At 40.1% G+C, this 12,183-nt stretch overlaps 1 protein-coding gene across 4 annotated transcripts in view; it reads left to right on the top strand.

Annotated features, from left to right (window-relative positions):
* The window catches only part of Ctnna2 (catenin alpha 2), a 940,372-nt gene that overhangs the window by 680,114 nt on the left and 248,075 nt on the right, over positions 1–12,183 (top strand). The gene's annotated exons all lie outside the window — the stretch shown is intronic.

Raw genomic sequence — 12,183 nt, forward strand, 5'->3', positions numbered from 1 at the left:
AGAGCTACTGAAATGTAATCTCTCAGGAGAGGGACCAGAAATCTACATTTGTGACAACTATTATGTTTCCAGCCTAAGGATTTTTGAGCTTTAGATTCTTCTATCTACTTATTTTTAGCCACCATTTACTGTCTTCTAACCAGCAATACCCTTTGGATTTAATTCACCTAAAAATTTACATTAGCAGCATGTTACTAAAGCCCTGTGTTGTCAGAGATGTGTGTGTGTGTGTGTGTGTGTGTGTGTGTGTATGGGTGTGTGTATGTGTGGGGGGTGGGTGTGTGTATGTGGGTGTGTGTGTGTGAATGAGATGTTTCTCCTCTGGTTCTGTGAGTAGATGGAGATGAACAACTGAGAAATATTCTCAGCCTCTGCTCAAGGAGTCTAAAGAGGCCCTGGAGGTCAGGAACCAGCAGTGGAGAAGTAAATACCCTCTCCCAAGAAGCTCCCCCAATTATGGCTGTTCTGACACTTTGACTTAAAACTAAAGTTTTCATTATTGTCATGAGAATCCAGAAAAGTGGGAGATGTGCACACAAGTTTGAAAGTGCATCAGATGCTAGGATTACAACCTAGCCACGGATTTCACCCTGTAAGTTTTGTTTCATCATTTGTTTCTCCCCTTGCCCCACACAGCTGGACTGCATAAATTATGACACACTTCTTAAGATTCCACGCAGACCTAGCAAACTTTCAGTAAGAACCCAGCATAGGAAGGAAAAGGATCTCAGTGTCTGACGGGCTGTGGTGTGCATTCTCAATCTCCCCCTTCATAGACACAGTGTACGCTACGGAGAGCAAAGTGTAATTTTAAGAACCTTGTAATTCTTTACAAATTAACACAGCAGATGGTGTTTATGGGAGTCACATAGTGAGGAATATTTGGGACGATGTGAGACATGTGTTCCAGGGTTTCGGCCTGCTTTCCACTTAGTTTAGTTTTTAACTGTTATGCTGCAAAAATGCTATTTGCTTCATAAAGTTTTCATTGGTTCCCAGGGTGAGAAAGTGCCCCCAGAGATGGTTCTATCGTGGTGCAGACTCCAAATGTTCTCATCGAAGCTTCGGTCTACCAAAGCTCAAGGAGCGCTCAGTGTTTACTCTTGTTCAGGTGATAGCTGCCTGTTGGGCATCAGCATGAGAGATGGGGAGCAGCTGCCTTTAGTTATTTTAACTATCCATAAAATTTAAAAAAAAAAAAGTATTGTACTGTTAGTTCTCTTACAGTGATAATGCCATGTGATTAGTGATCAGCAATTGTGCAGTCACTTTCCAGACAATGTTGGCCTTTTTGAGGGGAACAGAAGAAGGAGAGGTAGTGGGGCCAGAGAGAAAAGAAAGAGATGGGTCTTGTAGGCTCTGGCAAAGACGAGACAGGTTGGAGTTGATTTGGGCAGTCAAAATGGCTGTGACTCTGGCATGTGAGTGGAGATATCTTTGGAGTTCCCTGGCAGGCAGAAAGTAACAGGTACTCCCAATCCTGGTATTGCTTCTACCCACTGTCATCCACACCCCTTTCTTACTTTCCTTTGCTTGGGGCTGACACACAGAAAGGCCCAGGTGTTCTTTAGCATATTCTACTTCCTTATCCCATTCAGTGTTCTTCCCATCCCTCAGAAGCATCACCTCTATTTGTTTGATACCTAGTGTCCTCAAGCTTATCTACTCCCTCTTTTGATACAAGTCAGCTTTTCTTTGCATTTTTTCTTCCAAATGTATATACATCTTAACTCCATGCATGCAATTGAGTCTGTATCTTCTTCAGTATAGGAGAGATCTTTCAGCAGGCAAGGAAGGGAGTTAGTGTAAGAAAGGAAGAAAATGAGTTTAGGAAGTGTTGTTGGGGAATGAATGGAGGCATCAATATTGCTTCACCATTGGAGAAGACACATCTAGGCTTCAATCCCACCTCTGCACAAATCGAACAGCTAGAATGCTGATTATTTCACTTATATCCAATTTATGATGTGGACCTATCTGTACATATTTCTAATTTTCTTAACGCTGATTTTATGAAAGACATTGTGCAGATTTTCAGAGTTTTAAGGAAATGTAATTGGCTGACACTCTCCTGTCATTGAGCTCTTGGGTCTCTAATTGGGAAAAAAAGGACATAAACTCTTGACCAGTTTCAAAACAACACAGGATCATAATGATGCATCATATGTATTTGTATATGGTGTGACACCTGAAACTCAACATTACAGAGCTTTATACAACACATGATTATTGCCTAAACGGAGACTGTTTATGACCAACAAATAAATAGTGGAGGTACCTATAAGGTGCTCAGAGGGGGATGAGTTTCAGGGAACTGGCAGGAAAGGGGTGATGCAGGAGTTATGATATTAACTGACTCTTGATATATGTGTAAATGAGGCACAGGGAGGCTAAGTCTCAAGAACCCCACATAAACACACCTTCCATAAATTAAGACGAGACTCTGCCTGTGTCATTGAGTCATTTTTAAAATTTCTGTGAGCTCTCAGCAATGTGGACCCAGTCATTGACCTCCTTTTGAGATGGAGGAAACTTGCTAGACTCCAGGGATTCTATAGATACCCATGGCTTTAACTGTAGCTGAATGATTTGAGGAATCAGCACTTAAAAATGAAATGTGACTTTAAATTTCATTGAAATATGAATAATTTTTTCAGTGTGTATGTGTGTTGTGTGTGTGTGTGTGTGTGTGTGTGTGCGCGCGCGCATGTACGTGTGAATAAAAATCAATGGGAATTTGGACTTCACATTGACTACTTTCATCTCAACTCTGAAGATGAAATGGCATGTTTTTAGCAGTTTGCTCAGCTCATGGTCTCTTACAGGCTTGGAAGGAATATGTGGTGAATTAATCCCAGCTTTAGCAATCATCCAAGGTTGGGAGGGTAGCACTATGAAAAATATCTTCTATGCAGGGTTGCCTGGCAATTAATCACTGAGGACTACACCTGTGTTGATAAAATAAATCAAGGAGCAAGAATTGTAACACTGCACAGGTGCCTACCAACCAGTTCCTATGGCTTTGATCGGCAAATTTGTGAAGTAGGTAAAATTTATTTTTAGGACCTCATATTTTCCAAACCATCTATTTCTTTCTTACCTACTTCCTATCCCCAGATGCCTACTTGAACCATCCATCTTTCTATCTATACACAAGTATTTCCTAAGCACTTCTCATGAGTTTCATACTGGGTGATTCTCTGGAAGAAAACCAGGCATTCTTGACTATAAAATGCTTAGATTTTATTTGGCAACCACATGAAAACTTGGCAAATAATGCGGGATAGCATATTGTTAACACCTGTATTGTTTGGTGTAATAACTAATGAAAGGATTCAGAGGAGAATACCTTCAGGGGCTAGATAGGTCTCTGGAGACTCCCTAGGGAAAAGTTTTGAGCTGTTCCTTAAAGAATGGATTGAACACCACTCACTAAGTGAGTGGTTGGTAGAAGGGAGAATTACCCCTTCTAGCTAGGCACAATGGGCCAAAACAAAGGAAGAAAGGTTGTGAGTTGTTGAAACTAAAGATGTGGCTTTTATGAGAGGGAGATCAGAAGCTGAAGTCTTAAATATAGGCCAAAGAATTCAGTAGAAAACAGGGCTCCAATAATAACTAAGTAAGAATCAAGGACTGTTGAGAAATAGCAGCTCAGTCTTAGGCAGCCATGGTGAGGATGAAGAGCAAGGAAATCACCAAAGGATCCTATGGATGGAGGTCTACACTGGGGTGGCTGGGTTCCATGGACAGAGAGATTGAAGGAATAGTGTGAATACTGAAGACTTATTTATGGGAAAATTATCAAAGTTCATGATGAACTGGATTAAGGGGAGCAATAAGTGACATGGCATTAGGATTTAGAGTATGGGTAATGATTCGTGCTGGGGAAAATCTGTAAATGAACTTGGATGCCCTGCCCAGGCTTGACTCCTCAGACATGTGTTCCAGGCTGTGTCTATAGGGAATGTTGTCTGAGGTCTTCACCTTCCAACCCCATCACACTTTCAAATGATCTTTGCCCTGGTATTTTAACACCTCTGATTTAGCAAGGCCTTTTGGGATGCGAGCAACAGAAATCCAACATTAACAAACACAGGGGGCTGGGGTTCTAGGTCAGTGGTAGAGCACCTACCTGCCTGACATGTACAAAGCCCTGGGTTAGATAACCTGTACCATGAAAACAAAAACAAGCATTGGAGGAGGGTTTATTAGTTTATGTTACGAGGTAATCCACTAAAATATACTATACTTTAGTTACAACTGGATTCAGGAGGCTAAATGTTTCATTCATTGATTTAGTAGAATTTATTGAATGCCTATTATATTCTGGGTATTCATAACTGTAAGCTCTATAGATATAATGATAAAACAGTTATTTTACAAGTTGGTATATACTATGGATGGAATGTTTTTATTTTCCCAAATTTGAAATGTTGAAAGGTAATTCACAATGTGATGGTATTTGAAGGTGGGCTCCTTTGAGAAGTGAGTAGGTCGTGAGGGTACAACTATCATGAATGGGATTAGTGCCCTTATAGAAAACACCCTCGGGTGCTCGCTTCCCCTTTTAGCCATTTGAACAAACAGCAAGAAGAGAGCTCTCTATGAACCAGGAAGTAGGACCTCACAAGACACCTAGATTGCTGGTGATTGTATCTGAAACTTTCCAGCCTCCATAATTTGGAGATATAAATTTTGGTTGTGATAAACCACCCAATCTCTGGTACTTTGTTATAGCAGCTGGAATCGACTATTAGAATATATGCACCACTTTTATTTGACTCCAGAACCTCCCTTCTCCCCTCCCTTCTGTCTTATTTCCTTTCCCCAACTGTTCATTCCTTTCCTGCCCCAGGTTCTCTCTCAACCTCTCTTTTTTTCCTATCTCCCTCCCTTTTCCTCTTTCCTCTCTCTCCCTCTCATCTATGCTTCTCTTTTTGTAAGGTATATTTTTCAGAGATTCCCTAACTAGCTCAAGGTTTATTTGCTACCTGTTAATAAATCTGAGTAAGAAAAAAAATATATCTGGTTCCTAATAGTTCCATCTATAATCTTAAAAACCCATGGCTGACTAGCCCTGGTTTGGATGTGATCACAAGTCTGTTCCTTGGCCAGAGAGCCTTGGGGAAGAGTCAAAAGGAAAAACAGCCTCGACTGAAAGGACTTGGAGAGACTGATGGGAAGATGGAAGAAATAGTGATCTTCCTTCATCTCCCTGAGCCAGTTCTTTGCACATTGCTCATGTGTGTAGGTACCCTTGTGATTATAGAGATAATATCCAGATCAAGATGGCTCTCGACTAATGACTTTTCAACATTATCATGGCATGAGACATACACATTCTGTAGAAACTATGCTTTGAATTTTGATCTTTTATCGGCAGTATGCACAATACCTGGTATGATGCTCTGCAGTGGCCTAGACCATAGCTCCTAACCAACCATTCAGTCATGAGGATAACCCAGCGATAGTGTCACTGCACTGTGTTTCTAAGCTCTAATGTAGGTAGGTTAGACGTATTGAATGCATTTTCTACTTTCAATGGTTGTATCAGGATATAACCCCATCATAAGTCAAGAAGCATATATGCTAATGGAAGTCTCACCAATACCACTCTGTTATTTTTAGGTCACATATTGATGGCTCCTTGAGCATTGATGCAGTCTGGAAAAGGAAGTCTAAGATATATTATCTTTTTTCTCTCACCACCCTTTTCTCTCTCCCCACTACCATCCCAGGGTCCAGGAAAAGTGGGTTCTGATGTCATTAGAGTGTACCCATCATGGATTTACTTTATGGTCACTGTTCCACTTCTATCCACTCTAAAGAGATATTGCTGCTTTCTTTTTCAAGAAAAATATCCTGAGCTAGTGAAAGGGAAATATTTAGAAAGGTGCACATGCTCTGACTATGATTTACACATCATACAATGGTATTATGGAACATTCAGTGTTTTATAAATAATGATGCTATTTGTAATGAGGATATGATTTCTATATGTGAGGTTTGACGGTAGGCAGGCAACCTTCCAAATATGATACGGTGACTGCTGGATCAATAGATAATTTTTTCCTCCTCCCTCCTATTGTCTAAATCATGGGTTTAAATGACAGCAAAATGTGTTGGAGATAGAGTGCACGGCACATTATTGCTTTCTGCCATTCTGGTGATTTTGATTTCCACTTCTTTCAAATGACAACAATTTGAAGACTGGGCATTTGATTAGCCCCTCACGCATCCAATATACTGGAGTCACAGCTACACAGTATTTTGAAGATTCCTCATACATTCAAGGTACTTTCAAGGGAAAGGAAAAGAGTGATAGACATCTGCCTTCTTAACAACCATGTCTCACATGTTAACATCAGGTGCTGGAACAGTGTTGATGTGCATCTGTGGGTCTGGTGGAAGGGCTGGATGGTAGATCAATAACCCTAGGGTCTGCATGAATGACCACCTTTTAGGGATGATGGGTTTGGGGTGGGGTGAGGGGCTGGAATGGAAACAGGCTTTTAAGAAGCATTCATTTTCAGCTGGGCATGGTGACAAATGCCTATGATTCCTGTGACTTAGGGGCTTGAGGCAGGAAGATCACAATTTCAAGGACAGCCTGGGTGATTTAGGGAGACCCTGTCTCAAAATATGTTCTGGGGATGTAGCTCAGTGGTAGAGCGCCCCTGGGTTCAATCCTCAGTACTGGGGGTGGGGGCGGGGCGGAAAGTGCTCATTTTCAGAGATTTAAAAGTTGATTTTTCTTACTATTTTGTTTTATAAATTAGGGATTTGGTATCATAGTATAGTATTCAGTATATAAACTTTAATACCTTGTGTACATTGTATTCATCTTCTGTAAGTCATATGGAAGTTGCTATGGAGAGGCAGTGTGAGAAAGAGAGAAGGAAGATCTTTGTCCAAGTAGATGAGTCTTTATTTTCCAAAGGAGCAAAAGGTTACTATAAAAAAAAAATGTTGAAATAAAATATTATGTTTTTCCTGAATACTAGCTAATTATAAAAAGCAAAATTTTAGTTAATGGCTCAATTCTTTTATGTAGAGCTCACCTGTAAATATGAAGGTCTTCAGGACAACACCTGATACTTTGGCAGACGAAACTTGAGTTTAAAGCCAGAAGATGGGGGAATAAAGCCTTTCTTACAAAAATCCAGATCAAGAAGTGTATTCTCTTTCCCCTCATCCATCCAAGCCATGGATCCATCCTGAATGTGTTTTGTAAAATAACGCTCAAAGACTAAAACAAATAAAGTTTAGTAAACAGGCACCTCCCTAGCACAACAGATGGTAACTAGGAAAGGCGCCCACAGCAATGTGAGAGAGGACTCCTGCCTGTCTTCTTCTTCTTCTTTTTTTAATAACAGTATTTATTAAATGGCTATCTCTATTGCAGCCTCATTCACCGCAGGCAAAGATAAAGAGGATGAGTGGGGAAAAGGTCCAAGAAAATAACGCAAGATCTGTGGACAAAAAGTGACAGAGGACATATACCTCAAACTTGAGATTTTACAGATAGCCTTTAAAGAGAAGAACATGAAACACTAGATCACCATCAGACTCCAGGGACTTTAGAGATGGGGGATGGTTTCAATATGGAATGGAAAAATACCTGGACTGAGAAACTGCAAGAGACTGTCAGATACCAATGAACCAGGTGATCAGAATCAGTCACTTTATCTCTGGACCTTGCTGTCCTCCTGTTTGAGGGGAATGAAGAGGTGGGAAAGGAGAGACAGCCACCTTTGACTGAGTTAACTGCTGCTCAGGGGCTGTGCTGAACAGAGTTACAGATCTTATCTCTTTAATGTCAACCATAATCCCACACAGCAAGCACTTATCCACGATGGAGAGATGAGAAAACCTGACTGACTGCCAAATCCCAGCCTTTTCTGGAGAACCATTGAGGTTTCTCTGCAAGAGGGGGAGTGGTTATATGTTCTCCAGGGTTTCTCTGCCCCCCCCCCCCAGATTCCACAATTCTGGAACTAGTCCCTGGCCCCTCCATTCTATGAGATGAGTCTGGACACTGAAGAAGCTGTGGGTTCCTCTGGGGGGAAGTGGCAGAGAGTGGTTACAACTGGCTTTTGTTTCCTTCTTGTTCAGCAAAAAGCAGGGAGCAAGAGATGACAGATTTTACACACTTTTGTTTATTATTATGTCATGACCTCAGTTTGAGGCTGGAGGGTTGGAATGGGGATGAGGGAGTCCTGAGGGAGACTTCTGGGTGACTCCCGGGGGCACCAGAATTTGCTCAAGATGATGGTCAAATCCTTAGTTATTTAACAAATCTATGCAAGAACACACTATGTAAAAGACCAAACTGGAGTTTCTGCCCTTTATTTAACTTCTTAAAAATATCCCAGACTGGTTGTCTATTTAAAATGAATTGCCCAAAATATTCTTTCCTTAAAGAGAAATAACTTTTCCTTTTTGGAGTCTCATTTTTGGCAAGGTTTGCATATGTTATCTGCCTGAATGGAGAAAGCAGAAGCACAGGTGATCCGAAAATAGTTTCAGTGTAGTTTCTAAATCAGTTCTTTCATTTTCCCATAGCAAAAATACTTTCCTAATTACCCTGAATACTGTTAATGCCTTTTATTGTTTCCAGCACACTGACATCATGATTGATGGTCCTGCTAACCTTGTGAAGAAGACAGAGCATGTATTATGCTATCCATGGTGCTTAAGAGAAAACTCAGACATTAAAAAAAAAAAGTGGGGTAAATCATTAGTCCAAGATCACAGAGCCTAATCATAGGGGGGCTGACACTAGGAGGCTAGTCTGTCTATCTGTCTCTCTCTGAGTGATTAGCTTCCTGTCCAATTTGGGCTGATGATTTAAAATTATTTTCAAATGCAGACATAACAGAGCAGAGCCAAGAATGGCCTGATGATTTGCAAGTCCCCATATGAGGTGCAAACCTGAGCGTTGTGGGACTGCTACTGTTATCCCTATGTACATAACTTTATTTAAAGAAATTAGAGCTAACAAAGGGTGAATGAATTGACTATTCTGGACAATGGCTCAAATTCTCTAAACTCTAGTCCTTGCTAAAAAATTCCTGTCCTCCCTAAACAGTGACAACAAACATGGCACCCAAGTCAACCGCATTTCTGAGCTGACTTCAGCCAAACACTTGGAGGTTGGAGAAATTTCAGACTGCACAAACAGAACCCTGACAATGGTGGCATGGAATCTACTGTCACCAGAGATTCCTTGGCTTTCAGAATAAAATACAGTGAGTGGTAATCACACTGTGAAGAATCACCTGTTAGTATTACCTTGGAAACACATCATACTGATCCTTTTGCATCACAAAAAAGAGTGTCCCACTTCACACCCGTTCTCCTGGAACCCGTTTTGTCACTTCCTGTCTTGATGCCTTTTGGGTTTTGGTGACTCAGAATGACTCCTGGTTCTGAGCCAGGGTAAAGGTCAGCTAAATTTCCCAACCCCCTCTGTAATATGGCTTGGCTGCCCAAATGTGCTGCTTCCTCCATCATCTGAGGTGCTCAGCCCTGTAAAGTGCTAGTCCCCCTGCACAGTCATTAGTGGTGCTGGCCCCATGCTCTAGTCGACTCATTTGCAGTAGGAGCACCCCAGAAGTGAAGCCCAGCATTTTCACTGTTTGTGTGTTTCCCACAGTGATCCTACCTCACAAAGTAGGGACATCTGTTTGAGAGTCTCAGCCAATTGATGCCACATGTGGTATAGAATCCCCACATTTGCCTCTGCTTACAGAATCCTCCCACGTGTCAATAATAACCCAAGTTACAATCCTGAGAATTACTGTTCTCTCTGGTGGTAGGGTTGCCACATTTAGTGCAAAAAATGCAGAATGCCAGGTTAAATATGAATGTCAGATAACTCTGTTCTTAGTATTAATATATCCCCCTGATTTTTAATTATTTTTTTTTTTTTGGTACTGAGTATTGAACAAAGGGGCACTTTACCACTGGGCTACTTTCCCAGTCCTATTTTTAATTTTCCTTCCTTCCTTCCTTCCTTCCTTCCTTCCTTCCTTCCTTCCTTCCTTCCTTCCTTCCTTCCTTCCTTCCTTCTTTCCTTCCTTCCTTTCTTTCTTTTAAATGTGAGACAAGGTCTTGCTAAATTGCTGAAGGTCTTGCTAAGTTGCTGAGGCTGGCTTCCAACTTGAAACTCTAATGCTTCAGTCTCCAGAGTTACTGGGACTATAGGCTTATGTCATTGCACCTGACCATCCTCCAATTTTTTGAAGTTTGATAGATATAAATATCATCTGATGCTGGACTTGCACACTCATCTCAATAGATCCACCTTATTCTTACCCTTTCAGGTCTTAACCTTATTTAAAACTTTGATATTTTGTTCAACATGGATGTTTTGTATTAATATTAATATTTTAAAATATTCCATTAAAATATTATTTATCATAATTATTGAACTCCTTGGTGCCCCTTAAATTTTAAACTTAAGGCAAATGCTTTACTCCTCTCACCCCAGTCCTAGGCTTGCTCCCAATCTCATTTTTCTCAGTTGCAAATTGGGTATGAAGATTCACCACTGGCAGAATGAAGCTAGCCCAATGCCTGGCACTAATATTCCCTTCCCTCAGTAGTTATTGTGTGTATCAACCAATCTTGATTTCTTTTCTTTTTCTATAATGGTGTGGTCTCCTTTCACAGCACTTTTAAAACCAACTCATAACTCTAATTATCATTATTTTATTATTATATTATTTTGGTACTAAGGATTGAACCCAGGATGCTTTCCTACTGAACTACAACCCCAGACCTTTTTATTTTTTATTCAGAGATAGGATCTTACTACGTTGCTGAGGCTGACCTCAAACTTGTGATTCAACGCCCCCCTCCCCCAGCCTCAGTCTTCCCAGTTGCTGGGGTTACAGGTATACACTAACATACCTGCTTAAGTTTTTAGAGTAAATTTTTATTACTCTGATAAATGGAAAGGTTATAAGAATTTCATGTTTCTCAAAAAGTTTGCAATCTCAAAGTGCCTTGTATTTTGATGGCAGATATTCTGTTTGCCCAAAGAAATCCGTAGAAAGAAGGAGTAGCGTTTGGCTGGTGAACTTGGGGCACACGTGAATATGGAAAGACAGGACATGGAGAGCTCTTGCTGTGAAGCCACATTCCCCTGAGGGACAAAGGAATGCATTCATCTTCTCCATATACTTTTGTTTTCTTGGAGCTATTTGTAGGCTGATATTTCAAAGTTGTAAAATGTTAGCCACTTTATTTTAAGCTCTTCCTACTTACAAACCTCAGTGTATATATCTGAAGGAGTTAGTGTTTGAGTTTAGAGAGTGGGAAGGATGATGGGGATTTGTAAGGTTTTATATGACTAAAAATATGCACACATATGCCCTGGTTTTGACTTTTCAATGAAAACCCTATAGGGCTCTGCATCAGACATTTGTTATTAAAAAAAAAAAAAAAAGAAAGAAAGAAAAGTTAATTAAAGAAGTTGCAGAGAAGAGTGGCTGCTTTAAACCCAGCTATGTGAATCTAATCTGAATTATGAGTTTTATGTGTCCAGGGTTTTGTCATTGAAGGTGAACAATTCAGTAACTTGCTGGATGGTAATTTCTTTGGATGCCAAAACATATTGTCCCATTAGTTAAAACTTATGACCTAGGATTCATTTCATCATGTACTCAAGTTGCTAGAGACCTGGCATGATTTTATAGAGACTGAGTATGAAATCAGAATTGCCCTACCTCTAGGACCATAAATAAATAAACCTGTAGAGTGTTTTACTAAGGTTTAGATAATTTAATAGATTTGGCAACACTTTTGAAAATAATTTTCTCTTAAGGGGAAGATAATGCCATCCAAAATGCTTGTAGAACTTGCATCCATGGGAATCTTGATGCCATTTTAAAAAGACAGTGGAGATTCTGCTTTTGTTTTACTGTAGCCACACATACACACCCACACACAGAAAAAAACAACAAAGAAAGAAAAAAAAAGGAAGGAAGGAAAGAAGAAAGAAAAAAGGAGAAAAACAAGAAACTAGTGAACTTTTAAGTGAATAATTTGCTAAAGAAGACTTTTTTTTTTCTATATATACCTGTTGTAGTCATAAGAGAGTTTTTTTTCATGTCCTCAAGCTTTGGATTATTCATGGGCATTTTTAAAGTATTCCAATACATGACTGAACAGAGA

Source organism: Callospermophilus lateralis, chromosome 14 (genome assembly GCF_048772815.1).
Source record: "Callospermophilus lateralis isolate mCalLat2 chromosome 14, mCalLat2.hap1, whole genome shotgun sequence".
In the NCBI taxonomy this organism is placed as follows: Eukaryota; Metazoa; Chordata; class Mammalia; order Rodentia; family Sciuridae; genus Callospermophilus; species Callospermophilus lateralis.